The sequence below is a fragment of the Lissotriton helveticus genome, chromosome 9 (genome assembly GCF_964261635.1).
Source record: "Lissotriton helveticus chromosome 9, aLisHel1.1, whole genome shotgun sequence".
NCBI classification, from domain to species: Eukaryota; Metazoa; Chordata; class Amphibia; order Caudata; family Salamandridae; genus Lissotriton; species Lissotriton helveticus.
Genome location: NC_136070.1, coordinates 1,034,091,538 through 1,034,118,175, shown reverse-complemented (window position 1 = coordinate 1,034,118,175; position 26,638 = coordinate 1,034,091,538). Strand labels below are relative to the sequence as shown.

The 26,638-nt window shown below is 43.0% G+C and overlaps 1 protein-coding gene across 12 annotated transcripts in view; it reads left to right on the top strand.

The window, feature by feature from the left end:
- Window positions 1-26,638, top strand: part of FOXP1 (forkhead box P1) — a 935,659-nt gene that overhangs the window by 553,226 nt on the left and 355,795 nt on the right. The window contains exon 1 of one of the 12 annotated variants that reach the window (XM_078661366.1): window positions 8,084-8,366. The exons of 10 other annotated variants lie outside the window; for them this stretch is intronic. The gene's annotated coding sequence lies outside the window, so the exon portion shown is untranslated. Of the gene's footprint in view, window positions 1-8,083; window positions 8,367-26,638 lie in introns of those variants that run through there. One more of the 12 variants, XM_078661368.1, reaches the window with a different exon arrangement.

Here is a 26,638-nt window from a genome sequence, read left to right as displayed (position 1 = left end):
TGGCATGTAATCTTTTTAACAGATCTAAACCCAACAAATTTTCGCCACATGTGGACGTCAAAACCAAAGGGGAATCAACTGTGTAGGGTCCTATCATTAGTTCCAGTGGTTGTGAAACGGGGTTAAATACTGGGGTACCAGAAAACCCCACAGAAATGTTATTTGTGCCAGACAAGGGGGCCCCAGGTACTTTAGACCTAGCAATAGAACTTTTGGTTGCACCAGTGTCGACCAAAAATGTCTCCGTAGAGCCCAGTGTTGTAACATGGACATACGGTCCCTTCTGGTCAACAGGAATAGGCACGGGTCCCTTCTCTTGTCTTTGGCAATCCTAGTGGGACAGGAACCCCGTCCCTTCTTCAGGCTCATAATCCTCAGTAAAATAATTGCGGTCTTCATAATCAGCGGTATCAAATCTATTCTCTTGCATAAGGGGGCGCCTGTCCTGTAACTGCGTTCTAGGTCCGCCTCGCCCTCGTCCTCTCTGGGGACGTTGGCCTGTGAAGCGGTCAGAAGGGACAGAGTTGTTCTGAGTCAACAAGGGACACTCATTGCGCCAATGACCCTCCTGGTGACAATAAGCGCACTGGTTGGGTCCCAGAGGCAGGCGAGGAGTCACAGGGGCAGGTCTCTGAGCTATTCGTTGAAACTTAGGGGCAACCCTGTTTTGGATCGGGGTTGGGTATGCTTGTTGGAGTAAGACCTTTGTCTTTAAGTCTTTATATCCGTTCTATCTCGCACTTCATTCTCCCTATTCTCATAGTACTGGGTCATTGTCAAAATGCCAGACGGGGTGGAGATGGGCCATGCACTTTCTAACATTTTAAGCTTAGTCCGAAGCTCTGGTGACAGATTGGACACAAATGTATCCACAAACAGTCGTTGTCCCCCTTCTGAAGTCATGTCCTGTCCACTATAGTCGGTAAATGTGCTTTCGAATTGTGTGAAAAAGTCAGAGACACTTTCATCTTTCTTTTGCCTGCAAGCAGCTAATCTGTCCCAATTAATACGGTGAGGTGTCAACATCCTTTTTATGGCGGTAAGTATCTGGACCGGAAGGGCTAAGATCATGGGATCAGGTTTCTCACCACCAGTTCGAGCCCTGTCAGCTTCCTCAAATTCTTTCCACGTATGGCCAAATTTTGTCTGATCATTATGGCGTATTTTGGACCATACTTCAGTCGGTACTACCTGTCCCATTAACATATCTATATCTGCTAAAGTCATTACGCAAGATTGGAGTGTCTGAGTCAATTCCTTATAATAACCTGCTGGATTTTTACGCGGGTCAGGCAATTGCCTTTTAAGTTGGAGGATGTCAGATCTTTTCCAAGGGACATGGACCCACATTTGTCTAAAACCTGCCGGTGTGTCAGGGTTGCCATCTATGCCAACAACGTGATCTCTCCAAACAGGCTGTACCTCCCTCATTGGAAAACCCTTATTTAACGTAACACCAGATAAGCAGTCTTTGTAGGCTACCAGCGTGATCAGATCGCATAATAGTGCTGGGCCCTGAATGTCCCCTTTTTCACCCTTATGGCGAAGGTCAGACAGACCTTGGGGTGGACCTAATTCTACAAAATCTTCCCACATTTGGATCAGTATGTCACACATTTCACAAAAAATATCAACCTGTTGAATGCGTGTCCACTGATCCATTGTCATCCATATATCCTGAGCAGTGTACATAGTGTTACTTTCCATCCACCTACGAGCTTGTTGACCCATAGCGAGTTGTTCCTGTGTATTACCTATTAGTCTGCGCAAAGTGCGTCGTCTGGGAGTGGGTGGTCTATGCGGAGTTACATAAGGGATATAATCACGGACCACTGACCAAGCATTTGCTAATAGCCCTGCACTGGGGGAAGATGTCGGACGACTGTCAACAAGAAATGGGTTGGTTGCAACGGGAGTTGAAGGCATATTAGGTTGGACAGGTACGGGACCAGTGGAAGGTGCAACAAGGGGAAGGGAAGGGTGGACTTGCATTGGTACAGTGGCCTGAACAGTCGGGGCATTGGGAACAAGTGGCTGAGGAATCGGACAAACCAGGGCAGGGGCAACAACTGGAGCAGTAGCGGGAGTCAATTGTGCGGGATCAAGGCCCGGATACATGGCGGGGTATAAGGTGGAGGGGTGCTCAACAGGGAGGACATGAGAGGGTCATCCTCCTTGTCCCGGGCCTTTTCGGGAACCTTCTTTGTAATGTAACATCCAACTACATGCATTCGATGTAATCTATCATGTATTATTATACCCTCTTCTATTCTCAGATTATCATGATCCTGGGTTTTCTGAATCACACTCATACGCATTACTTTAGCTTCACTCTTTTTTAGTTTGATTTCTTTCTGTTTGGACTCCTTGCGCCAAACCCGAAAGGAATCAAACATCGCAAGTCTAGCTTTTCTTTGAAACAACTTCTCCTCTAAATTATCTAATACAGGAGGTTCAAAACTTCTGTACATTGGCCATTGTAACTCAGCATTAACCTTTGTATACTTGTGCCAAAGTGAGCAAAACATAATCGGGCCAGCACCATGTTTAGCATAAACTTCATGATTAGGGGTCCCCAAAGGAGGAATCGGACAAGAATCCTCCAATGCGTAGTCCTGTGTACAATAACAACAACACCATTTCCGAAACTTACTAAATCCAGGCATCTCTAGACGTGTATCCTGGTTCCAAACATCAGAGTGTGAAATCTAATGTTTACAGCATATAACTGTACTTACCCTTTGGCTTCGGCTTTTGCAAAAGTCGAACAATACCCAAAACCAAAAAACAATTCACCACAGAAGTGGGGCACTCCCACTCTTACCTGACCATTAATCTTCCATCACACGGCAGGTGTCACAAAGGTCCCGATCTCCCAAAACTAGGAACCAGAACTGCGGCGTCAGTCGGGGCCACAGTCAGGTAGCCCACTGGAGGAAGGAATCACGCAATCGGAGACCTTGGGCCCACAAAGACAACTTTCAGATGATGTAGTGGCGCGCCGCCCTTAGAATTCGATCACGGACTCCTCACGACCACCAGGCTCGATGACGACGACCAAAAACCCGCCCCACGTTGGGCGCCAAATAGTAGAACCGGCTTTTTGGAGACCCCTTCCCACTAGGAGAGTCAAAGCCAGCGGTGCAGGGGACAGCTAGAATCTATGGGTCTTCTTGCATAAATCATACATTACCAAAGAGACCAGGACAACCAGCCATGGAGGGAAGTAAGTTATTTATTAGCACGAGCTAAGGACAGGGTCCCAGAATGGTACAAAGACAATTCTACGGAGACTGCTGCTTTACTCCGCAGCGCACACATATTTATAGCGCTAGCCACGCCCATTTGCACAATACAAAGTTCCTCATTTTGACAAATCCTCATCAGACAAGTTCTTTGTCAGTCTTAGGTAGTGCAATCGTGACCAGGGGACATCTGTCTCTGATTGCACAAGTACACAGCCTCGTGCTTCCTTGCCCAATTGGTGTGGTCATAGGACACAGCCTTGTGCTTCCTCGATCAGTTGGTGTGGTCACGGGGCACAGCCTCGTGCTTCCTCGATCAGTTGGTGTGGTCACGGGGAACAGAAGTTGCTTGTGACAGGCTGAGTTACCAACGGTGGGCAGGATGTGGCTAAGTCTCTGGCACAACTGGGGGTGAGGTACACGGGCAGCTTCTCGGAATCGGCTCGACCACAAGGAGCGGGGGAGGGTTGAGCAAGTTTCAACAGTGACGTGGAAAGCAATTCTTCACCAGGTTGCAGAGAGTATGGCAACACAAAATGGAGTCGTGGGTCATTTTAATAACAGTTCAACAGGACCGGAATCAAGCACCCTAGGACCGGTTTCTGGCTATCAGTCGTCATTAGCCAGGATAGCTTGACTCCAGTGGTGTGGAGAGCACGGGACTCACGTCTGAGCATACCCGTCCCACTCGAGGTGACAAATGCAAAAACAACAGTTGATGGACAGAATGCAGAACAATGTCATACATTCACCCCAGTAGAGAGATCTGGGCCTAAATCCATCGTTTTTTTCCACTCCACGCCACCCCAGTTCAGACATGGCCATATGAAAATCTGTCTTGACCCTGTGCCTCATGGGAACAGTCCAGCCCGAACTGCCAAGACATGTCTTCCCTGGACCAGAATCAAGCATCCTAGGACCGGGGTCTGGCTATCAGCCGTCATCAGCCAGTATAGCTTGACTCCAGTGGTGTGGAGAGCACAGGACTCATGTCTGAGCATACCCGTCCCACTCGGGGTGACAAATGCAAAAACAACAGCTGATGGACAGAATGCAGAACAATGTCATACATTCACCCCAGTACAGAGATCTGGGCCTAAATCCATCGTTTTTTTTGCACTCGACACCATCTCAGTTCAGACATGGCCATATGCAAATCAGTCTTGACCCTGTGCCTCATGGGAACAGTCCAGCCCGAACTGCCAAGCCATGTCTTCCCTGGACCGGAATCAAGCATCCTAGGACCGGTTTCTGGCTATCAGCCATCATCAGCCAGGATAGCTTTACTCCAGTGGTGTGGAGAGCACGGGACTCACGTCTGAGCATAGCCGTCCCACTTGCTTATCTGGATTTGATGGGTTTGGACCGCTGTCTGCTTCAAGCCCTATGTTCTAATGCCCAGGAGATCAAGGCCAGTCAAGGCTACTCTGTAAGGTTAGTCTCACATGGGTCTCAGCCTGGTTGGTACAGCTCCTGCCAACCATTGAGCCTTGTGGTAGGATGACCGTTGCTATTTTGCGCTGTTCTTCCAGACCCCTGATTTAGAATTGTGGCTGTTGCCCACAGTTGCCGCAGTTGATCCTAGTTTGCTACAGTCAGTTTGGGCTATTTTCCATCGGCTGTCCCTGTACCCCTTAGTGCCAGGCTTGTGTGCCCGACTGTGTGCCACTGCGTGCGCTTTTATTGGGTCACCTTGGCTGTGCTGGCCAGCTCCCTCACCACAGCTAGTGTCTGCCCCACTTACACGAGGTGAGCGTTCCTAGTGGGCCCCCACTTATGTTCTCCAAACTAGCACTCGCAATTTGTTAAGAGCATAAACCGGCCTGGCAGTTGAAAGGCAGGCGGGCTTGTCTACGGTTAGTGGAGTGTTTAGCTCTGTTGGATCCACTCACCGAGCAGCGGCTGATCCTTTATTGTGGTGGGAGCCATTTTGTGTTTTCTCTGCGCTTATACAGTTTCGGTTTAGTTTGTTTTTTTGTTTGTTTTTTACATCTCCACAATGCTTTCTTTAATGCCCCCCAGCGGAGTGCCGTCGCTCGCGCAGCCCACAATAGGCAGTGCCGTGTGTGTCCTCAACAACCCTGGTGACTACTGCTGGAGTCGCCGCTCTGTAGGTCCTGTCTGTAGCGGAGTGTTGAGCGGATTTCTCGCCGTCCTATAGATTTCCGCTCTCCGAACTGATTTCTTGCACACTACCTCCGTTGCTCACCCCCCTAGTACACGCCTAATCCCTTGCTGTGGAGGATGTCATTTTGTCTTCCCTTGGTGCTTTGTTTCAGTTTTCGTTTTCGTCTGTATCTTGATCCCTCCGCAATGCCTTCCTTGCCGAACCCCGGCCACTACCAGTCCCCAGCGGAAATAGGCAATGCTGTGTGCCCTCTACACTCCCGGTGAGCACTGCTGGGATCACCGCTCTGTAGGTCCACACTCCGCCTCGCTAGCCCTCACATGTGCTTGTGTCTCTTGTGCGGTGCTCCCCCCGAGTCGCTGACAATCACTGACAGACCCTGGAGCAGGGCCATGTGTTAGGGCTGGGGGGGTCGGCAGGTGAGTTTATTGATGCTTAGCGAGGTTACTATGTCCTGATCACCTTACTCGAAGACGCACATTAAAGTCCGCTCAGCATTCTGTGGGTGAATGGGCCGCCATATTGCTCCTGCTCCTCCATTTTCCATCTCCTCGGTGTCAGCGATGATTTTCTCACAATAGCAGGCAACTGAGGGGTTCACATCACAACCAGCTTGTGCTCAGGCAATTCCGACGTGCATAACCTCGATCACCGCATCTTCCATTCCATTCACTCACTGTGGATTCTTAGTTTGATTCTCTGACACGGCAGAGCGACAGGATCAGGCAGCCATTAGCTCTGCCGTCCAAGCCACGCCCCCAGACGTTATGTTCTTTGAAACTGTATTTTTGGTTAGAGAATGCTTGTACGCTGTATGTGACGGAGCGAAACGTGTCAGCAGAATTATCTATGTCTCCATAAATTGTCTATTCACTCTACTTTGAATAAAATTGTTCGAATATTGTTTGGAACTACAAGTCTAATTATTCTATTGGGAATGCTTTCAGCTCCCACCACCTTACGGGACTCTTTCTCATTGCTCCTCAAAAGTGTATGAAGCAGAGATGCTGGTATCTTCACACACTTAGCTGACATATGCTGATATCCTATTGGTGTATGAGCTTGTTAGCAGATGGCACCATTGATGGCAGTGTGAACCAGTCATGTGCTTTGTTGAAGGTTAAGCAGAGCAACTGTAATGAAAATTAGCACATGTAGCACACCATATATAATCAAAAAATATATACCTGAAAACAGTCATTTTCACTTGTACTGAAGGGGGGGACATATTGTACAAATGAGAAATATTAGTTCCTTCAAGGCTCTATCATGGTTCTCATACCTACATTCAGCGAGGTAAGGGGTGATACCAGGGCGTATGATGAAAGCTGCTGTCTGAGGTAAGCAGAACGTTCCCTGTGTTTCCAGGCCCATCATCAGTGTCTGTGATCTGCTTCTTGAACTGTTGTGTAGCTGATCAGTTCCACCTAATGTGCCTCTTGATTTCTGCGGTTGTAACACTCCGACTACAAGCTGCTCTCTTCATTTTTATGCGCTTTAGATGCTCCTGACTGTCATACTCGGGCGGTTCATCTTTACCGTCTGGTTTTGCTTTAAGACTTGCACGTCGATCAGGCTGCTGTTGCTTTGAATGCGAGATCAAAAGAAGATGAATTCCGGTAAAAAAAAAAATGCCCTTGTATGAAGAAAAGAGTGGGGCCTATGTAAACATCGCAGTGACAGCTCCCAACGAGTTATTTCTGCGGAGCATTACCTCCCCCAGTGACAGACAGCCCGGGATTGGGTGCTAAGTAACAACCAGGGCGCACGAGCGCCTGCACCACGTTGCCACAACAGCAACAAACTCTGTGCAGGAATCCGGCTCTTCTTTCGTGATTTTTTTTTTGTTGTTGCCTTGAATAAGGCTGTTTGACGGTTCATCTTTGCACCAGCCGCCTTGCAGCGCCAGCTCGTTTTCTTTTCTTTTCAGTATCTGTGTCATGTCACCCACGTCGACACAAGACAGCCATTAGAGATGAGCAGTGCCAAGCGGTTAGTCATCTCAAGCTAAGCAGGTAGTTTTGTTTATAAAAAAACAACGTTCTTTTTTCCACGAAGAAAAGCAAAAACTCGTGTTTTTTCTGTCTGAAAACGAGACAGTGCAGAGAAGACAGTGTTATGAATTCAATTAATAAATAAATCTTCACTGCGTGGCATTACAGTGGACCAGTAGCAAGTGGTTGACACAGCTGTAGCATGTTTTTGAAGATAAGAAGTATTATGTTTGTTAAAAATAAAAGTATACTTAAAGAACCAATAGCCAGATTTTTCGGTTTTGCAGTTTATTAGTAATTGAACACCTACATTGTGTCAAACTGAATGCATGAAAGGCCATCTGAGACTGGAATTTTCACAAAGTTAAGAAAAAGGATGGTGCTGTCAATCAAAACGTCTTTTTTCTGTTGTTGTACAATATATTTGACATTCATAGGCTTAAGAAACAAAAAGGATCCCTGTTTTACTAGTACTACTCGTACTCTAGCTCTTATTGAAACTGTTAGCCACAGTAAGTTTGGCGGGGTTTGAGCACATGGCAGGCAGTTGTGCGCGTGGTGGAGAATTTAGTGAGGCACACATTTCAAATTGGCTCGGAATGATCTCCGGGCTGCTGTGTGAATGGAGCGCGACTGGGGGAATTCTTGCGGTCTCTTTGTCGTTCCGTGAAGCAGACTGTGCTACCGCTCTCCTCTTGCTGCCGACAAAGGGCAGCCTTCCAGTGTGCTTGCTCTCCAGTGTGCGCCTCGGCTGCGCGGCACTTCCTGTTTATTCAGCCCTCCGTTTACCGGCCGTCGGCCCCCGTTTAAAGCAGCAGCAGCCCCAGCCTGAGTCTGTGGAGGAAGACGCCGAAGGGACCGCGGCGAGAACCGGCGCCCGAGAGAAGCACGCCGCGCGCAGCCGGACACGTCTATCCTCGTGCCCTCCTCTCTTTTGAGGCGCGCGCTGTCCTGGCTGAAGAGCTCCCCGCCGCGGGGTCACGAGAAGAGCAGGACCTGGTCTGTTTACTCTTTCTTTTTTTTAGTCCTTTCGCTGTGTTTCATTTCAAAGCAGGAGGGCTTTCGGGTCTTTTACAAGTTTTAGCGAGTCAGTTTCATGAAGTTTATCTGTTACAAATCGGTTTTTCCTTTGGGTTTTGGGAGACCGGCTCTCCAGTCAGTGCATTGTTTCCCACAGATGAGGCACAAGTGAAAAGGACTGCTCACTGCTCATCATCCCTCGCTTGATCGCTTCTTGCACTGAAATCACGCCTTGCTTAAAAAAACAACAGTTTTGCACGTACTCAGTAATGTTACTTTCAAGCGCACCCTTTATCTGACTGACTTTCACCCCGTGGCTGCGCATTGTTGAAATAATGGAACATTTTTATAAGCGTTTCTGCTAATCCTATTGATTCGTATGACACATGTCACAATGATCAATTTTCTTCAAAGTTCTTTCTGCATAATTATTTTCCATGTGTTTTTAAAAAATGTAGAAATTAACTAAATCAGAGTACAGCATGTACTTGCCCTGCAAACATTTGCAACGTTGTAGGCATTATGGATATTAGACATTGTTGATGTTACATTTGTGGGGTTGTGTAATAAACAAGCACGTCTGCTGACCAGGAGCCATGAGTAGTGTTCTGGAGAAATTAAATGACCTTTGTTAATATTGTGATAATCTGTCGTGCTTGAAACGCGCAAGCATCTAAGATGTCTTTCATTCAATGAGTGAACTGAGAAAGCAGCGCCTGGCGGTACAGAACTCTAACATAACAGAATGAAAAGTCGGTGGTATCACTTTAAAGTTCAGAAGTTGTGCTGCCACAAGAAAAAAAAATACAAAAACTGATGTTTGCAAATGCCTCCAGAACAAGTTGTTTAACAGTAGGAGTAATTGCAGGGGGAAGTGGAAAGAGTGAGTGCACTTATTTACTCAGATGTCAGTGTAGGTGTGGGGCAGACAGCTCTCTGTGGGAACAGTAAGCTGCTTTTCTTGGTATCCGAGCCTTTCTGATGACCATCAGATTTCCCAGCTCGCTGGTTTTGTTTTTTCTGGATGGCATGTTTGATTATTTATCAGAAGGGGAAGGGAGTTAACTGAAGCAAATAAACATGTGACCTGGCTTTTGTTTTGTTTTCCACCCAGTAAGCAAGCCCTGCCCTTTAGCAGATATGCAGAAAATAACAAACATATTGTTTCGTGGTAGGAAAGTTTATGACAAGTTTTAACAGCCAGAATATGACCTCCTGGTGTTTACCCTTTAGCATCCTGCTTCTCACTTAGCTCGAAGGTTCCCGGTTTGTGCAGTCGCAGGTTTTAAAACGTGTGGCACGATTGTCTGTGGGTGTCGCCCTTCTAACTCAAGAGCGTTTAACAGAACCCCTGTGCCAGAAAGCACAGCATATCTTCCCAATCCAAGACGTGAATACGAATATTGAAAAGCGATTTCCACATAGTTTAGAATGGAAATAAGCCACTATATGAGGTCTACTCTGTCTGGCTTCATATGTCTACATATTCTTTTTCATCTTGAAAAGTAAATCCGACTACTATCAACATTATCAACATATGAACAAAGTATCCACAAGTCCAGCAGCTTTAAAAAAAACTTAGGGGCCTATTACGATTTCAGATTTCCCGCATCCACCGGGTCGGCGGAAGCCACCGCCGGCCCGGAGGATGCGGGAAATCCGCCGCGGAGCCTTGAAAGACCCACCGCCATATTAGGATGGCTGGTGGGTCTTACTATCTGTCCTCCGCTTTTCCGCCGCGGGCAGATTCCGCCCGCGGCGGAAAAGCATTAACATGGCTGGCGGTGTCTATCAGACACCGCCAGCCATATTAGGATGTCTGCAGAAAGATGCCTTTACACGGCGGCATTTCCGCCGTGTAAAGGCATACGGATTTGTGTTTGGGGGCCCGTTGCGGGCCCCCAGGGGTGAAGGGGGGGTGGGGGGTGCACATGGGGGGTACCTATGGTACCCCCCTGCATTTGCCTGCACAAAGCGGCAGGCACCGCAAGGTGCCTGCCACTTTGTGCATGCAAATGCACAACTTACATTTTTATCATTGCGGCGGGTGCTGCTTCAAGCAGCACCCACCGCAATGATAAAAATACAGGATGTGACCGCCAGGGTGGCGGTCACATCCTAATTTGCACGGAGGGACTGCCGCTGCCCCTGCGGACGGTCCGTCCTACTCTATGGTGGCGGACGGACTCAGGTCCGTCCGCCATCATAATCGGCCCCATAATTCGGGTGCGAATGCACTTCCTTCCTCAGTTTGTGACGGGAACCACCAGTGAATCGGTTTACGCCTTGTTAAGAAAACATGGCACTTGCAAGCTATCTCTGTCACGCATTATACAAAGGAATTCACCTTTATTTCACCCATCTTGTTTGGGGAATGTGTATTTGGCAGTTGGCGTCCATTTGGGATTCTGTGTGTGTTTCACAAAATAGTGGGTTGCCTGCAGCAGTTCATCCTCCAGTGAGTATGTGACACCAAGTGTTAACCTTTGCTTAGGTCCCACTTACTGACAGTAGAGTCGGCTGGTGGACCCAGATGAATCTTTATACAACCCTTCCATTGTGGAATGGGTATCACTCCTGCACAGTGAAACCCACCTTCAACTCTTTTCCTCTGTGATTGGTTGTTGCCTGGTAACCAAGATCTTGGTTTCAATGCAGCCCGTCTGGACCCAATATATCACATTTACTGGTTCAGGTCACCCTTTTCATGCTCTACCTGCATTGTAAAGCCTGTGAATTTCAAATCAAAGATGAAGGATGCTGTGCCTCTCAAATGGTGGGAGATTTCAAACTTTAAAGCAAGATTGAACTAGGTTTATCCAGGTTTTCGACCTGTGCCACAAAGTCCTAGTGCTACTGTTTTCCTTGAGCAAGAAATTAGTAATATGTCGGATATCAATAAAGCTCTTCACTCTAATGCTGAAAAGTAATTTTCCTCAGACAGGAACTTGCTGCTGTCTTCCATTTATGCATGGGATAAAGTCGGACTCTAAAGCATCTTGCAGCTTTAAAGATAGAAAGGTAGCCCAGCTGTCCACCAAGGTGAGGAGGTGACCCCTGACTGCCAGCAATATCTGGTCAGAGCTTACTCCACTGACAAATATGTGTTGTGTTCGCTGCAACTGATTGATTCTTGCAGGATCCAACGAAGACTGCACTCAGCTGGCCTCAATTGAAGATAAAAAATGAATCAACACTTGAGTTGAAAGAGTTGCAGAGAAGATTTTCAGAAAGACTTCTTTGGTGTGCCTGAACTGGCCCCCATCTCAAGGAGATCAGGAGCGACTGGGCCTAAGTCATTCTTGCGGCTTCAAACTGGACATGGCGAGTCTGGTATTCAGAGCTTCTCCAATTGAGCATCGATCCTCCGATCAGACTGCCTCTTCAGGAAGATCTTCTGTTGCAGCAGCAGGGGAGGGTTCTCCGCCCGGAACTGTCAACTCTACGCCTTCTTGCGTGGAGGTTGAGTGGAGACAGTTGATAACATTCAACGTTCATCCCGAAGCTTGTAATGTCATTTTGGCAGCCAGGCGTCCCTCTACCAAGATTGTGCACGTCTGCTGGTGGAACACATGTATAAAATACTGTATAATCAAATCACAATAAGAGAGTCAGGGTATGTTACAATCGCTCTTCTACCCCAAACTAAACAATATTGAAATAACAACAAAAGAGTGATGTGGTCGAGTACCAGAAGGAACTCAATCACGCTGTCTCCAAAAAGGCGCTAAACCCAGTGAGTGAACCAACACACAAATTAGTAGTAAAAAGAACCCTCACTCACCACCTGGTGGTGACATGCTTCATCATGGGTTTCTCACTGGAAGGACCGAATGTCCTCCCAGTGTGCTACTACGCCTGTTTACAGCGGAGCTGGTATCTTGTGTGTTGAATAGTGCCAACCAAAAAGGTGTGATAATGTGTAAAGGTTAAAAAATGCCAAGTTGTGACTATCAACTACTTTATTAAGAGTCCAACTTGCATTGATTAAAAAGGGGTGAAAATAGGACTGATACCACGTTTTTTTATTGAAAACCTCTAGTCCTTAGAAAATCGGTCAACATGTTTCTGCATGGGAGCCAAAAAATCGCTCTGCATTCGTCAGGACCTTCTAATAAATCTTCCGGCGGTATGCACACATAAGGCGCACCCGACCGTGAAGATATGAATGTGAAAAAGTAAAATAGACTTGTTTCGTTACTCACGGTTTTACCCGTGGGGCACTCTCAGTATTTACTGGGGCCCATTCAATTGCAGATATTATTTCCGTGCTCCATGGGTAACCACGGCAGGGGTTTGCTTCACGCCGTGCTACATTTCAGCCGGCGGCTCCCCGTGGTAAACCTGACTGAATTCACTTCCGTGGCCCGAATGCATTCACGGTCGGGTGCGCCTTAGTGTGTGCATACCGCCGTAAGATTTATTAGAAGGTCCTGATGAATGCAGAGCGATTTTTTGGCTCCCATGCAGAAACATGTTGACCGGTTTTCTAAGGACTAGAGGTTTTCAATTAAAAAAAACGTGGTATCAGTCCTATTTTCACCCCTTTTTAATCAATGCAAGTTGGACTCTTAATAAAGTAGTTGATAGTCACAACTTGGCATTTTTTAACCTTTGCACATTATCACACCTTTTTGGTTGGCACTATTCAACACACAAGATACCAGCTCCGCTGTAAACAGGCGTAGTAGCACACTGGGAGGACATTCGGTCCTTCCAGTGAGAACCCCATGATGAAGCATGTCACCACCAGGTGGTGAGTGAGGGTTCTTTTTACTACTAATTTGTGTGTTGGTTCACTCACTGGGTTTAAAGCCTTTTTGGAGACAGCGTGACTGAGTACCTTCTGGTACTCGACCACATCGCTCTTTTGTTGTTATATTAAAATACTGTATAGAAAGGTCTATTGATCCTCTTTCTGCTTCCCTTTCTCAGGTTTTGCTTTATATTTTGACCCTTGCCCAGAAGGACTCTGCACTCTCAAAGGGTTCCTTTCGGCCCTATCCGTCTTCCTGAGGCCGCCAGACCAACTCTCATACAATTAAATTGCCAATTGTAAATAGATTCCCACCTTCCCCTTACATTATGCCTCAGTGGTACCTTAATCTGGTTCTCACCTTTCTAATGAGCGCTCCTTTTGAACCTCTGCCCAACTGCCCCCTCTGGCTGCTTACTATCAAAACAGCCTTTTCTAGTGGCAATCACATCTGCCAGGAGGGTGAGTGAATTGCAGGCTCTCACATTCAAGCTTCCTTACCTGACTATCTTCCCTGATAAGTTGGTGCTTTGCACTAGGGCCTCTTTCTTACTGAAAGTGATAACACCACTCCATGTTGTGCAATCTGTCACCTTGCCCACTTTCTCAGCTCCTCCGCACCATTCTAAAGTAGAGGAGTAAAGCCACCGACTTGACCCAAAAACAGTGTTTTCATTCTACCTGGACCTCACTAAAGAGTTCTCTGGTGAACAAGCAACTCTTTGTGGGGTGCATTGGAACAAAGAAACGTTGTGCAGGACTATCTAGATATGGGTCATCCTCTCCATCAATCTTTTCTATGCTCTGCCCAAAAAGCAGCCTCCTGAAGGTGTAAGGGCTCACTCCGCTAAAGATAAGTCTGCTACCACGGCGTTGCAACATGGAGTTTCAGTCCTCGACATTTGTCAGGCAGCAAAGTGGGCATCCCTGCACATGTTTACCAAGCCCTTCTGCCTGGACAGTCAAGACAACAGGTACAGCCTTGTCGGCTGCTCTGACCTGCAGGACTTCCTGGTCTAAACTTGTCCGCAGTACCTCCGCCGGGGATGGTATTGCTTGTGTATCTATTCAAATGTGAGGAATTTGTGGCTAGATGTCTCTATCAGATGGACAAGATACTTACCTTTAGTAACGCCTTATCTGGTAGAGACATGATATAGCTGAAGATTCCTTACCGACATACGCAGCCTCCCTGCTCTGCAGACAGGTTGCCAGGGTCAGGGATGATCCCTTTAAGGGCCCAGGTTGTTCAGGAACACACCAATTTCTGTGCACTTCTTGGCTCTGTGCTTCTGGCGCGGAAAGTCTTGAAAAGTAACTGATGTCAGCGTGCCAAGGTGGTGTCTATATAGGTGAAGGGGACGTCACAACAGTGCAGATATCGCTGATGACGTCACGCAGAGACGACTAATGCCACCTGCCAACACACAGGGGTATTGCTTGAAGAAAAATCTTCCAGATCCAGTCTAACGCCTGGAAATTCAAGGGTAAGGAATCTGCGGTTAGATCTTGTTTCTACCAGATAAGTTGTTACCGAAGGTAAGTAATTTGTCCAATGGGGACATGCTGATACCCATTGTCAAAGAACCAAGAAACACTGAGGCAGTCTCTCTATAATGCAGCTTCTCAATAATGGATAAGTAGGACATGGAGGGCACGTATGAGCTAAAGGCTCCCTTCTCTAGTGGAAAGGGAAAGGCTGCAGGTGATGGGGCCATTAGGCTGGGGCTTCTAATCATTGTCTCCAGATAAAGCCTGTGACTCCTTTTAGGGGAGGGATGACTTTCAGTGATCATAACTTTATTAGCACCTATGATCTGTCTTTCAAACCTGAGTGCAGAACTAGTGAGATGGCATTACCTTAAATGGCATGGATAAAGTATTCCCTTCTAACATCAGAGTACCTTTGCTTCTCACCCTCGAAAACACTGAAAGCGGATTTAGTTTTTGGTATAGATTCCATCAGTTCAGTAGTCAGTGAAACAGATCCTTCCAGGGAATAAAACCAGGCTTTCGTCTAAATGTCTATTTTTGGATCCTCTTGTAAGAAGAGTTATTTGACGGCTTGGCTTTATTGTAAAATGACATAAATCTCAGTCACAGGGGACTCCCTTGTAAGCTGAATCTGTCCAGATAGAGCCAATGCCCTATGGTGGTTTGATGAAAATGAAGATGGGAAATCTGCTGAAGGACTTTGATAGTTGCTGCATATGGGAAGAGAGAGAAAACAATGGGTCTCACAATATCAGTTTTTGGCATGGCATTCACACTATTTGTAGTTTTGATCAAATACTCTCTTGGCTTCTAATGAGTTGGTTTAAGGTCTTCGTACTCATTTTAGGATGCTTCACAATTATCAGACATACTAACCCCAGTATCTGAAAAGGAACAATAATACTGAAACCTTCTAGTGTCTGTCAAAGTGTTGCAGCCGGAGACCATATAATTGAGTTCTGCACAGACAACAGGGGTTCTCACCCTTCCGATAGATTTTGATTCCTGGAATAAGACATTGTGCAAACCCTTACATGCATATAGAAAACAGATTGGATCTTCTAGTGCTTCTCACTATGCCTTTAGGATTTTTGACACTGCTAACTCCACTACATGGATATTCAAGACAGTCAAGTCACTCTCCCACCCTGTCTGCTGTAATGCTTCCTTTCAGTGCTCACAAGTTCTTTGGGCCTCTCCTTCCTCTTTCTTTTATGGCTAAGTCAACAACAAATATATTTCTTTTCCTCCCAGAATTCAATGATTTTCTAAGATTCGCACATAAACCTGGACTCTTTCTCTCCCCCCTGCCTCTCTGAGTTCACTCTATTTACACCGGCCCAAACTATTCAACATATTTGTTTTGTAAAGCCAGGATCCTCTCTCGACCATTGTATTGAACACATCCTTTATCAGGCTGTGAGTTCCGTAGACTCGGCATTGATTAACTTCTGCAAGTTTTGTGTTTCCAACAATTTTTATCCTGCTGTATTGAAAGATCCCTTGATTGCCCGCTTTTCAAAAATCTTATATCTGATCCAGGGACTATGAGCAATTTTTAGACCCATACTAAGAAAGAAATCAAGCACAGTGCTCAAGCTTTATCGAATCCCCCAACATCTTGAATTCCTATCAGTCAAGACTCTGTCTGCGCCGTAGCAGTGAATCTCCTACAGACATGTCCATCATTGATCTTTTGGACTGCTGAGAGACAAGGTGGTGTGGTTGCCTTGATTTACTATCCCTTTCAGCGACCTTTCATATGGTGCATGACATCGTGCTATCCTGACTTGCCTTCACAAGTTTGGCATCCTCAAAAATGCTTTGGTCTGGATGCTTCTTAACTCACAGACCATATATAAGGTATCCATCATCCTCCTTTTTGCTTTGACTTGAACATAGTCACCCATACAGTTCCTCAGAACTCCTGGCTCAAATATATACATTTCAATGTGTATGTCATTCCCCTTATCCAACTCATCAGTTGCTTTGGTCTAACCCTGATGACCTAAGCTAATGACAATGAGATCCTCATCTTATTAGATGGTGATACACCTGGTGCTTGCAAGAAACTTCAGGACTGTCTTATGGTGGTGCTGCTCATTTTGCCAGTGGATTCAAGCTGGGCTGGCTGATGAGGAGTGTTAGCCCGAAACCGGTCCCAGGATGCTTGTTTCCGGTCCAGGGAAGACCTGGCTTTGCAGTTCGGGACGGACTATTCCCATGAGGAACAGGGTCAAGACTGATTTGTATATGGCTGGGTCTGAACTGGGGTGGCAAAGTGAGCTAAAGAACGATGATGGATTCAACCCAGATCTGTGACTGGGGGTGAGTGTCTAAAAAATGTTTCAGTGTTCCGTCCATCATCTTATTGTGTTTGTTTTTTTGTATTAGCCAAAACTCCTTAATATTGAAGATTGACAGATAGAAGATCTTGTCATGGGCAAGGTCGTTTCTGTTTTGTCTCCTGAATAATAATAGCCATCTGACCTTGGTTTTCCTTTGACCCCAGTTTCTGAGTTTATGAACATAGGTTTTTATTTTGATAATTCTCATTCTTAATGTAGCAAAATTAGTAAAATCTATTATTTTTTTTCCTTTCATTTTCACCCTCTGTGCATGATTATGCCTTTCCTTCCACGCTCAGCCCTTCAGATGATGGCACAGGCAGCTATCCATTCCTGCATCAACTGCTATAATTCTCTTTATTTTTGTATTCCTGATTTCTCTCATCCATTTAGAAAGGATTCAATATAGTGGTGTCCAGATTATCCTTACTTTTCATTTTCATGCTCACATCTCTCCATTGTTATCTTCATTTCACTTGATTCACATCTCCAAATGCATTGGTTCAATCATCTCTGCTTTGTTTATCAACTCTTTCCCTACCCTGGCCCGCTGCACCCCAATCTAAATTTGAATGCCAGCTTCCCTCTCATTGTCTGAGATCTAATTTACTTCAACTCTTGAACCTGCCCAAGATTCACAGTTCTTGCATTGGTGGATGTTCCGTCTCTCATTTTGCTCCTCAGCTCTGGAATTTTTTCACCACTTACTTTACTGTTTATTGATGTTCTCCTGTTTATTGATGATACCCTTAGAAGTCTTTAAAATCCATCTTTTTTTATCACAGAGCATTTATCTTTCTAGTGAGAGCCAACAATTCCCAATTTGTGGGATGCCCTTATGGGCTATAGACTGCTTTATATCCTTGCTAGAATAGAATAGAATGTATTTGCTGGCTGTAAGAATAGTAAGAGTGCGTACTTAGTAGTCCTCCATGGGAAGAGTAGGTTTTCGACAGCCATGGCCAAAACATGCTAGCTAGAATCTCTTAAGCACAGCAGACATGTGTATGCCTCCGATTGCAATATCTCCTCAAAATGTTGACTGCAGGTGAAATCAGACGTGACTTTTTCCCCAGGGTCCCTAACTCAGCCTTTGTCCTTAGTAATCTTGGCTCAACAGCCCGGGGACGTCCCCGGGTAACCAGGCGCTTTATAAATCTGCATCATATCATATCATAACTGCCATTGTGTTTTATTTGTATTTTACTAATAGAGTAAAAGAAAAAGTTTTCCCTTTAGTTTCAATCTATATGAAGGCCGATAACGCCCACAGTTACACTCACATCCAACACACCTCTCGTGCCATTACCAACCTATTAAAGCACTTACAAAGAAAAAACACTACTATATTTATATAAAACACAACATTTATTTGTCATTAAAAACAATTCCCCTAGCACAAAATTTAATTGTAATTTCTAGAAGGAATACATAGAAACACCTAAATAAACCAAGATCATATCATTTGGCTATAATAATCAGTCAGGAGAAAAAACATAGACAATTGACTTTGTCTTGCGGATGTTAATTTGGATTATCTTTGCACAACAGAGGCATGAGTCTTAATTCCCTGTCACCAAAATACTGTTGAACCTTCCAAATTTAACAAAAAATTAAGCGTTGACGCGTTTCCGTGGTGTTTTTTCCATAAAACCACCTTCACCAGGACAAGAGTAATATGTTTCTCCTTACAAATGGACTTGGTGTCACCTAATACAGAATAAAAGCAACACATTCTTTTTAGTTGCTATCTTTTAAGTAAAATCATTATGTGCACAATTTCCTCAAGGTTCATAAAACAATAGACAATCAAACAGTTAAAAACAATAATAATCAATACATATAATCAAAAAATCACCATAAAATACATTCACTATCCATGCAATAAACCAATAGGCTAAACGCCACATAGTAGTTATGAACAAATACTCAATGCTATATAAATACATATTGCATCACAGACATTAAAACATGACATGAAATTCTTTCTAAAATTCTTTGTAAGTGCTCCAACCATTCATTTAATTAACAAAAAAACAACAATCATTCATTCTTCCAACCCGTTTACAGACATATATCATTATTATGACTCACCCGTGCAACCGCACATCTGTGAGAATCCTCCCAAAATGTTTAAGGGTATTTAATCCCAAAATTGGAATCTGTGAAATATAGCAAGTAGGCTATTAGAGATCCATATGTGATAGTTGCATAATCTCATTTATATTTGATCTTCACAAAAGATCTTTTGAAAGATGATACCTGTTCAGGTCATAAAGAGTTGTCCTTCACTATTGTTCACTTTATTCTGAGGATGAGTGAGAACTATTTAGAACCAACCCTATGGACCAAGGAAAAACACATAAAGGTCACAGATTAAAAACATTTTTAACTTAAAATGCATTTTTTCGCCCTCAACCTATGATTTGTTTCATTCTATTACCTTATGATTATTTAGTGGCGATTATGGATTCCCCATGGGCCTGATACTTCTTCTCAAACTTCTTCTAGTTAAAACCACCTATTCAAAAGGGATCAGTATTATTTTAATGCTCAACTCCCTGGTTCCAAAAAAAAACCTAATTGGTTTGTAAAAAATCATTGTTATTTTAAAGATACCTCACAGTGTTAATGTCCCCAAGCGACTAATTATGTTTTTCTTATTCTTGGAAAACGGGGTATCGTGTAGTCGTGGCTGCATCCATCGTACCATATATATGAAAAAAGAATAAAGGGAGAGGGATAGTTATTCTCAACTGGAACCCATAATTTATTTCTTAAATTAGACCATAACAGTCATTCTACAAATATCAAATCGTTCATAAATCCAACTTCAGTACTCATATCAATCTAGGCTGGTCTATTTATGCCTCCAATTACACTATAACTTTAACTGGGGTGCGGTAAAACCGGCTACAGTTTCCCGTATCGTACTATTTATTCGAGCGTCTCAAAAACTCAACACTTACTAATAGATCCAAACAAGACCAACATGCAGAGTATCCCAATAGTCAGAAATTTTTTTTCCAAACTATTTTCTTAAAATTCTGTTGTGTGTACATTAATTCACCCAATCAAAGAATAGCCTCCTTTGTTATGGACATTTATGACTACAATAGGCATTTTGTGAGATATTCAGAAATATTAGCAGCAAGTGATCACCACATAGTGACATTTTTAAAAATTGGATTTTTGTCTAATGCTTTCCTTGACATTTTGAAATAGTGACTCACCATTTAACTTAACATACATTTTTTTATTTTCAGTATCTTAATCATATATAAATCACAAACAATGATTGGCAAATCATTGTATTCTCTTATATAGTGTGTGTTGTTCCTCGTCATTCTAACAGATGTGAATTTTATGTGAAAAAAGGGAAAACCATGCAAGGTTTCTGTTTCGGGAAGAGCATGAACCCCCACTGAGGGGCCACACTAAACGTCTCTGTCATTAACAAGTTAGTGAATATTGCTCTTCCCATGGACTCCATTGAAACTCAGCCAAATTTTTCTGGCACAAGTCCTCCCCCTTGTATAAGTGATCTGTGGCATTAACTAACCACAGTTCTATAAAATATCTTTCCCAGATGCAAGTCTTTCCTGTGCCATCTACTAGATGCTCATTTATCAGATCAATAGCCAGCAGGTATTTCCACACTGATGCACTCTGTAGCATAGCTAGTTCTGCATTGTCTTAGCAAGGCAACATTAGGGCAAATTACTAAGCTTCCAAAAAATATTAAAATCTGATGTGAGATTCTTTGCAATCTATGAAAAATTACATTTTAAGAGCTCCTCCTCTAGCTATGAAGCCATCTTACATGCATTTTTGGTGAAATGTGGTGCCTCTTGCTGGTGGTGGGCCGAGGGAGTGGCTTGTATTGTTCTAGGATATAGACTGAGGTATCATCTATTAAATAGCTCTTCATGACAGTTGGGGAGGGACTTCACTTTTGTATTTCAATACTAACCTTGTGAGATGGTTGTTTCTGGCATTGTGAAGCATTGGCATTTTTTTGTCAAGTCAATAGAGTGTACTTGAATCAGCACCAAATATTGTAATGTTTCTACAACATCACTATCATATAATATACTTAAATAGGAGATAAGATTAACAATTAACTTGAATGAGGCAGACATTTGTATTTTACTATCTTCCTAGTAAAAATTAGATGTATTTATCAAGCATGTAAAATACTACGCAAGAATTCCATGACATCACTGTAATGGATGAAGAAAGAGAACCAAGAAGATTCTATGAATAACCCGCATTAAATCAGATACATTGGCATTGCATTTTGTGTACAAAGGGCGGCTGGAAAAATACTAAAAGGCTAGTCTTGTCACACATTTCTCTGTGATTTATTTCATGTGATGTATGTGAATAAATGGAAAACCAAAACCGAGAAAACACATCGAGAAAACCAGATCATAGAAATCAAATTTTAAAGAAAGATAATGGAAAGGAAAGGCAAATAAACTGAAAATTAAAGGAAAAATTATGAAAGAAGGTTAATTTTAGGGAAACACAATAACATAAAATAATTATGTTAAATTAAAAAAAAACTGGAGCAGCCAAACAATATTTTTTCATTGAAACAAAAAATAAAAAAGTGCAATCAACCTGCAACTGGATACATGTTAACAATGGGAAACAGTAATATACACCATATAAAATATACATTTGTGAGCATTTCAAAATGCACCACTTTTAACAAAGTTACAAAAAAAGTCTGTTTTCAAAGTCATACGCTTTTTAATGAAAATAACATACAACTCTCTCCCTCCATCTTAAATATGGTGCTTGGGAGGATGTTCTCCCATTAACCATGAGTTTTATCTTCACATCCTCGCTGTTCCTTTGTGAAATTTAAAGGAAATAAATAAATAAATAAATATATACATTCGGATCCAACTTACCCTGTTGCCAGACATATAAAAATGGAACACAATAACAACCTTAATGTCTTGCAATACTTTGTAATTGACAGTGTCCCACAGAGTAAAAGGGGTGGCAACAGGGAAAAAATCCTTAGACATTTGGAAACCAAATATATAATTGAGCTCGACACTAAGACTCCGAGAGGGCTCAATATATGTGAAGATTTGCATTATTATCTCTAGATCTCTAGGTATATAGCTCGGAGAGTACACAAATTATTTTTACAATAGAAATACACTTTGGTTTAATTTGGATTTTACCCCTATGAAATATGTTTTAGACCGCATGCTTTTTTAATGTTTTTTAAATCTTAAATCTTTGCTACGTGACCGATTTTTATGTGTTTTACCATTTATTTATATGATGTAAATGAATGATTGGTTTTATACTATTTATAGGCACTCTTTGCACAGATTTGTTAACATGATGTAATAGCATGACCATTGCCAAGGAGGTTTGGTGTCATACGTTATTTTGCTTTAAGGAACAAATGCATGAGTATCTGGTTCAGACTGTACAGCGAACACTCTTGAATCCACCAATTTAGGGGGCTCTCTTGATTTATGGTGGTTTGATTGTTCTTCTCAGCGATTGTTTAGGATTGCGATATTCAATCAATTTTGTAGAGCACTCTCTTGATTAATTAATACATTTTCTATTTTGTTATACATATAAATAGACAATATTTTAGCTCTTTCTCCCTGCCCAACATATATATGTTCACATCTATAGTTCCCGGACGGGATATGTGAATCTTTAATATTTTTTTATATAGCACTTGCACTTTATTCACTTCTAGGTTGTCTACTAAAAGCAGGTTAATATGAACATTGTGGTCTTTTTTTATCCATTTGGCAAATCCACATGTGATCGACATTTAAGTTGCAGTGGAAATAATTAGGCCATGATTAGGCTTTTCACAATTTTTGGAAGTGACAAATAACAATGCCTTAACCTACAATTGTGTTTAAAAACATATTCTATTTGAGAAATGATTATATGAATGGGTTATTGCAAATGTATTTGTACAGGTATGAAATGTTTTAATTTCCAAAAAATAGTTTAGCCTATAGAACCACGTTATAATGGTGTGTTACACATTACCAGTGCTCAGTGTGAACTAGACTAGCATTCAAAGTCTGTTTACTCTGTTCATCACTAGTCAGGTAACAGCTGAGCACATGATCGTCTGGGTGTGTTTACATTTCTGTTGGTTTCAATGTACTAGCGTTTTTGTGAACAAGGCGACTGGGATCGCCGAAACACGTCTTTCCTCTTTGCACATGCAATTCACTTGAAAGAATTAGATAAACAATCACCTGCAAGTGCATCGAAGTGTCAGTTTCTCCATGTTTGCCGTTGAAGCCGATTGGAGTGTAATGTGATATATATATATATATATATATATATATATATATATATATATATATATATATATATATATATTTCTCCAAGATTCCCAAACGAGCAAGGACACACTAGACTGTAAAGGAAATCCTTTGGCTTTATCACAAAGCATTCTGTGTCATAGTTCCAGCCTAATGCGTTTCGAGGCTCCAGCCTCTTATTCATAGGCAACTTGTGTATGATACGCAGATGGCTCTAATTTACTCATTATCTGCATGCTTGATTTAACTACTCGCCCCCAGTGCAAGTGCATCTGAACTTATGATGCATGCTGGGACTTGTGGTCCCAATTAGAGCAATTCTCACCCTTTAGTAGGTTCTGCGTCGTCATACAAGTCTTTCAAGTATTTTGTTCACCCTTCAGTGGACCCCAGGATGCCATGCAGGTTTGTATTTTCCTCATGTACAGTGCTGTTCAGTAGGTTAGAAAAACCAACACAAATGCCAGTACTGACGCTAATTTGTGAGTAAATTAGTCGTGGGTACCATTGCTAATCAGTCAAAGGTGCCATGAAACATTAATTTCACAAGAGTTAAAAGGATGTTATTATTTTCAAACTTTTGCTTATTTTTTCAATACATATATCCAAATACAAATAAATACTCCACAAATATCAAACAAACAAAATTAAGTTGAATTCTTCATCCATAGCACAACTTCTCAAACAAGACATCCCAAACAAACCAACTTGTTTTTCATCCAATCATCATTCATTCCTGAAACAAAACCAGCTCAACACACTCACACAATACAACAGTGGGTCACGCCTAATTCAATTGTCATTGATCATCAATGGCACGACCCACAAAAGAGCAGTACGCCTGTAGCCAATAACACAGAGTGATCTATTCTCCGTATTTCAAAAACTATCTACCGAAGAAAATTAGCGTATTTGTAACAGTACACACAACATTTTAAACAACAATTTAATTGTACAAAGATCAATTTGGATACAGATAGCGTAAGGTCGACGCGTTTCGAACCCTATTGGTTAGCAGGGTTCTCCTCAGGACCACACAATCTATAAAAGAAAGAGAAAGACATATTCTTACTATTCTGAACTTCACCACCCACATAAACAGCGGCATGACTACACCACTACGGTGCATCAACTTCCTACCTTGCTCCAACAAAGAATTAGACTGTTCTATTCTTCGTCTATTACAAGTGTCTCTACAAATTAAAAAAGAAGGAAAAATCATAAGAAACCTGCACCCCATCAGTCATAAGTCAAACAGTGCATGTCTTGCAAAGATGAATGGGCTTACTTTTTGTATCCCCCAGTCCTTGTGATCCAGCTCCAAGTAATGTTGTCCGTGGATCTATGGAAAAAGATCAGCATGACTGTGTTAGATCTACAGCCTTGTGTAATCAAAGGGAAAGGTGCTCCACCTTTAGCCAGCCATACCTTATTACAGTTTCACCGTGTGGCCGTCAATTTATTAAGTGCTACCCTCGATGCTTCTAGGAGCGATGGCTTGAGCCTGTAAAAACAGAGGAGATGAGTAAGGCACCTACACTCCATAGCCATCCCTACCTCAACTCGACATTGGGAAAATGTTCAAACAGATTTGAACGTACTGTACCCCTACTATTCAACGTAATGTGGCAATCAGAAATGGCAAGTGTCACCAACTAAACCACTATCTACTTAAAGCAGACATTTCAAACGACTAATTGCGATTTTCACTGGGGCAATGCCCGAAAATATGATACAACTGGCTCCTGGCGATGTTCACCGAGGCTGTGCCCACAACTGTATTACAGTAACCTCAACAAAGACTCAGCTCCCATAACGCACAACCCTGCGTGCTTCACGATTCTCACATATTCACGGCGAAACCGTTTCGGCTCACCTTAATCAGCGCAGATTGTAAATCTCCAGAGTCCGACACCAGCGTTTGTGTTTCTTTCCGGCGTATGTTTATAACCCCACGTACATGTTGACAGCATCAGTACATGCACATCCTTCCCATTCCCTGGACTTACCACTTCAGCATTCCTTTTGGGCTCTCTTTCTTGTGGCTCAGAAACTTTCTACCCATCCTCCCTCAGTTATGGGCTGGACTTGGTCCAATATCATTGAACTCAATCATAACTCCATTCTTAGGTAAGCCAAGCTTGTATCTGACTTGGACATTATCTACAGTACAACTGTTTTCAATCAATGTCTCACTCTCTTTAGGACATGTATCCAATGCTGACATATGTATTGCAGAACCCCTGTGAATGACGAAAACATACAAAAGTGTAGTGTGTCTTTGTATTTTACCTTTTCACACAAAACTCTTTAAGCCCTCCACTAAAGAACTACAAAAGGTGCATCCACAGCACTCAGGCTACATATTACCAAAACTGCATTGAGTCCATAACCATACCCTTTACAGTCATCAGTATTCTTCACAATCAGTCCGATACACCACAACAGATCCTTCCTTGATAGCAATGCAGCTGCCTTTCTGATTTTATATTCACTAAAACTGATAAAGCTAGGAAATCTCTTCAACTGATCCGCCACACAATCAACTTTACGTCAGCTTACACACTTTTACTATGAATCTAGGCTCTACTACTGAAATCCCACCCTTGTGCTCATCTTTTCTCTTCCAGTGGAGAAAAATATATAGTCAAAATAACTCCCATGAATTTGGATTTCCCATTGGACTCCAGTCCTGTATGAATAACCAATCCAAGCTAAGATTGCAATAATTAATTTGCTCATGTTTCTCTATCATCTCATCTATGGTGGGAAAAAACACTAGGCGCTGGTAATTGCACTTTAAAAAAAAGCCTAGTTCTGATCCATTGATACTGTTAATTACCACCCTTGCTCTTTTTCCTTTTCCATCCAGAGTCACAGAAAGTCTGTCAAATGACCCTCCGTCACACTTTATTGAGGTTACAAACACTGGATACTTCTCAAGCTGACTGAACTGCTGTTCGTATTCAGTCTAAGATTACCTTCACTCAAATATATCCACTGTCATTAGCAATGGTAGGAAGTGAAGATTGGCCCCCTTTCACACCCCAGACAAGGTGGGGAAATATAATCCTGCCAATGGCCTAGGTAGGGAGAGAACCACTTACATATCCCTGCTGTTGGAATATGTGCAGTTAGACAATTAAAAGCCTAGATGCTCTCATAGGCTAAGTGAGAGGTCGGAGGAGACACCACCCAGTAAAACAAGAGAAGTTAAATAGGTACATCCCCTCACTCTTGGATAAGGTGGGGGGGGCGGTTCAGCCAAACACCACCACCACCCTCTTACAAGGCGGTGGTATTAATTAGAAAAATAGATCA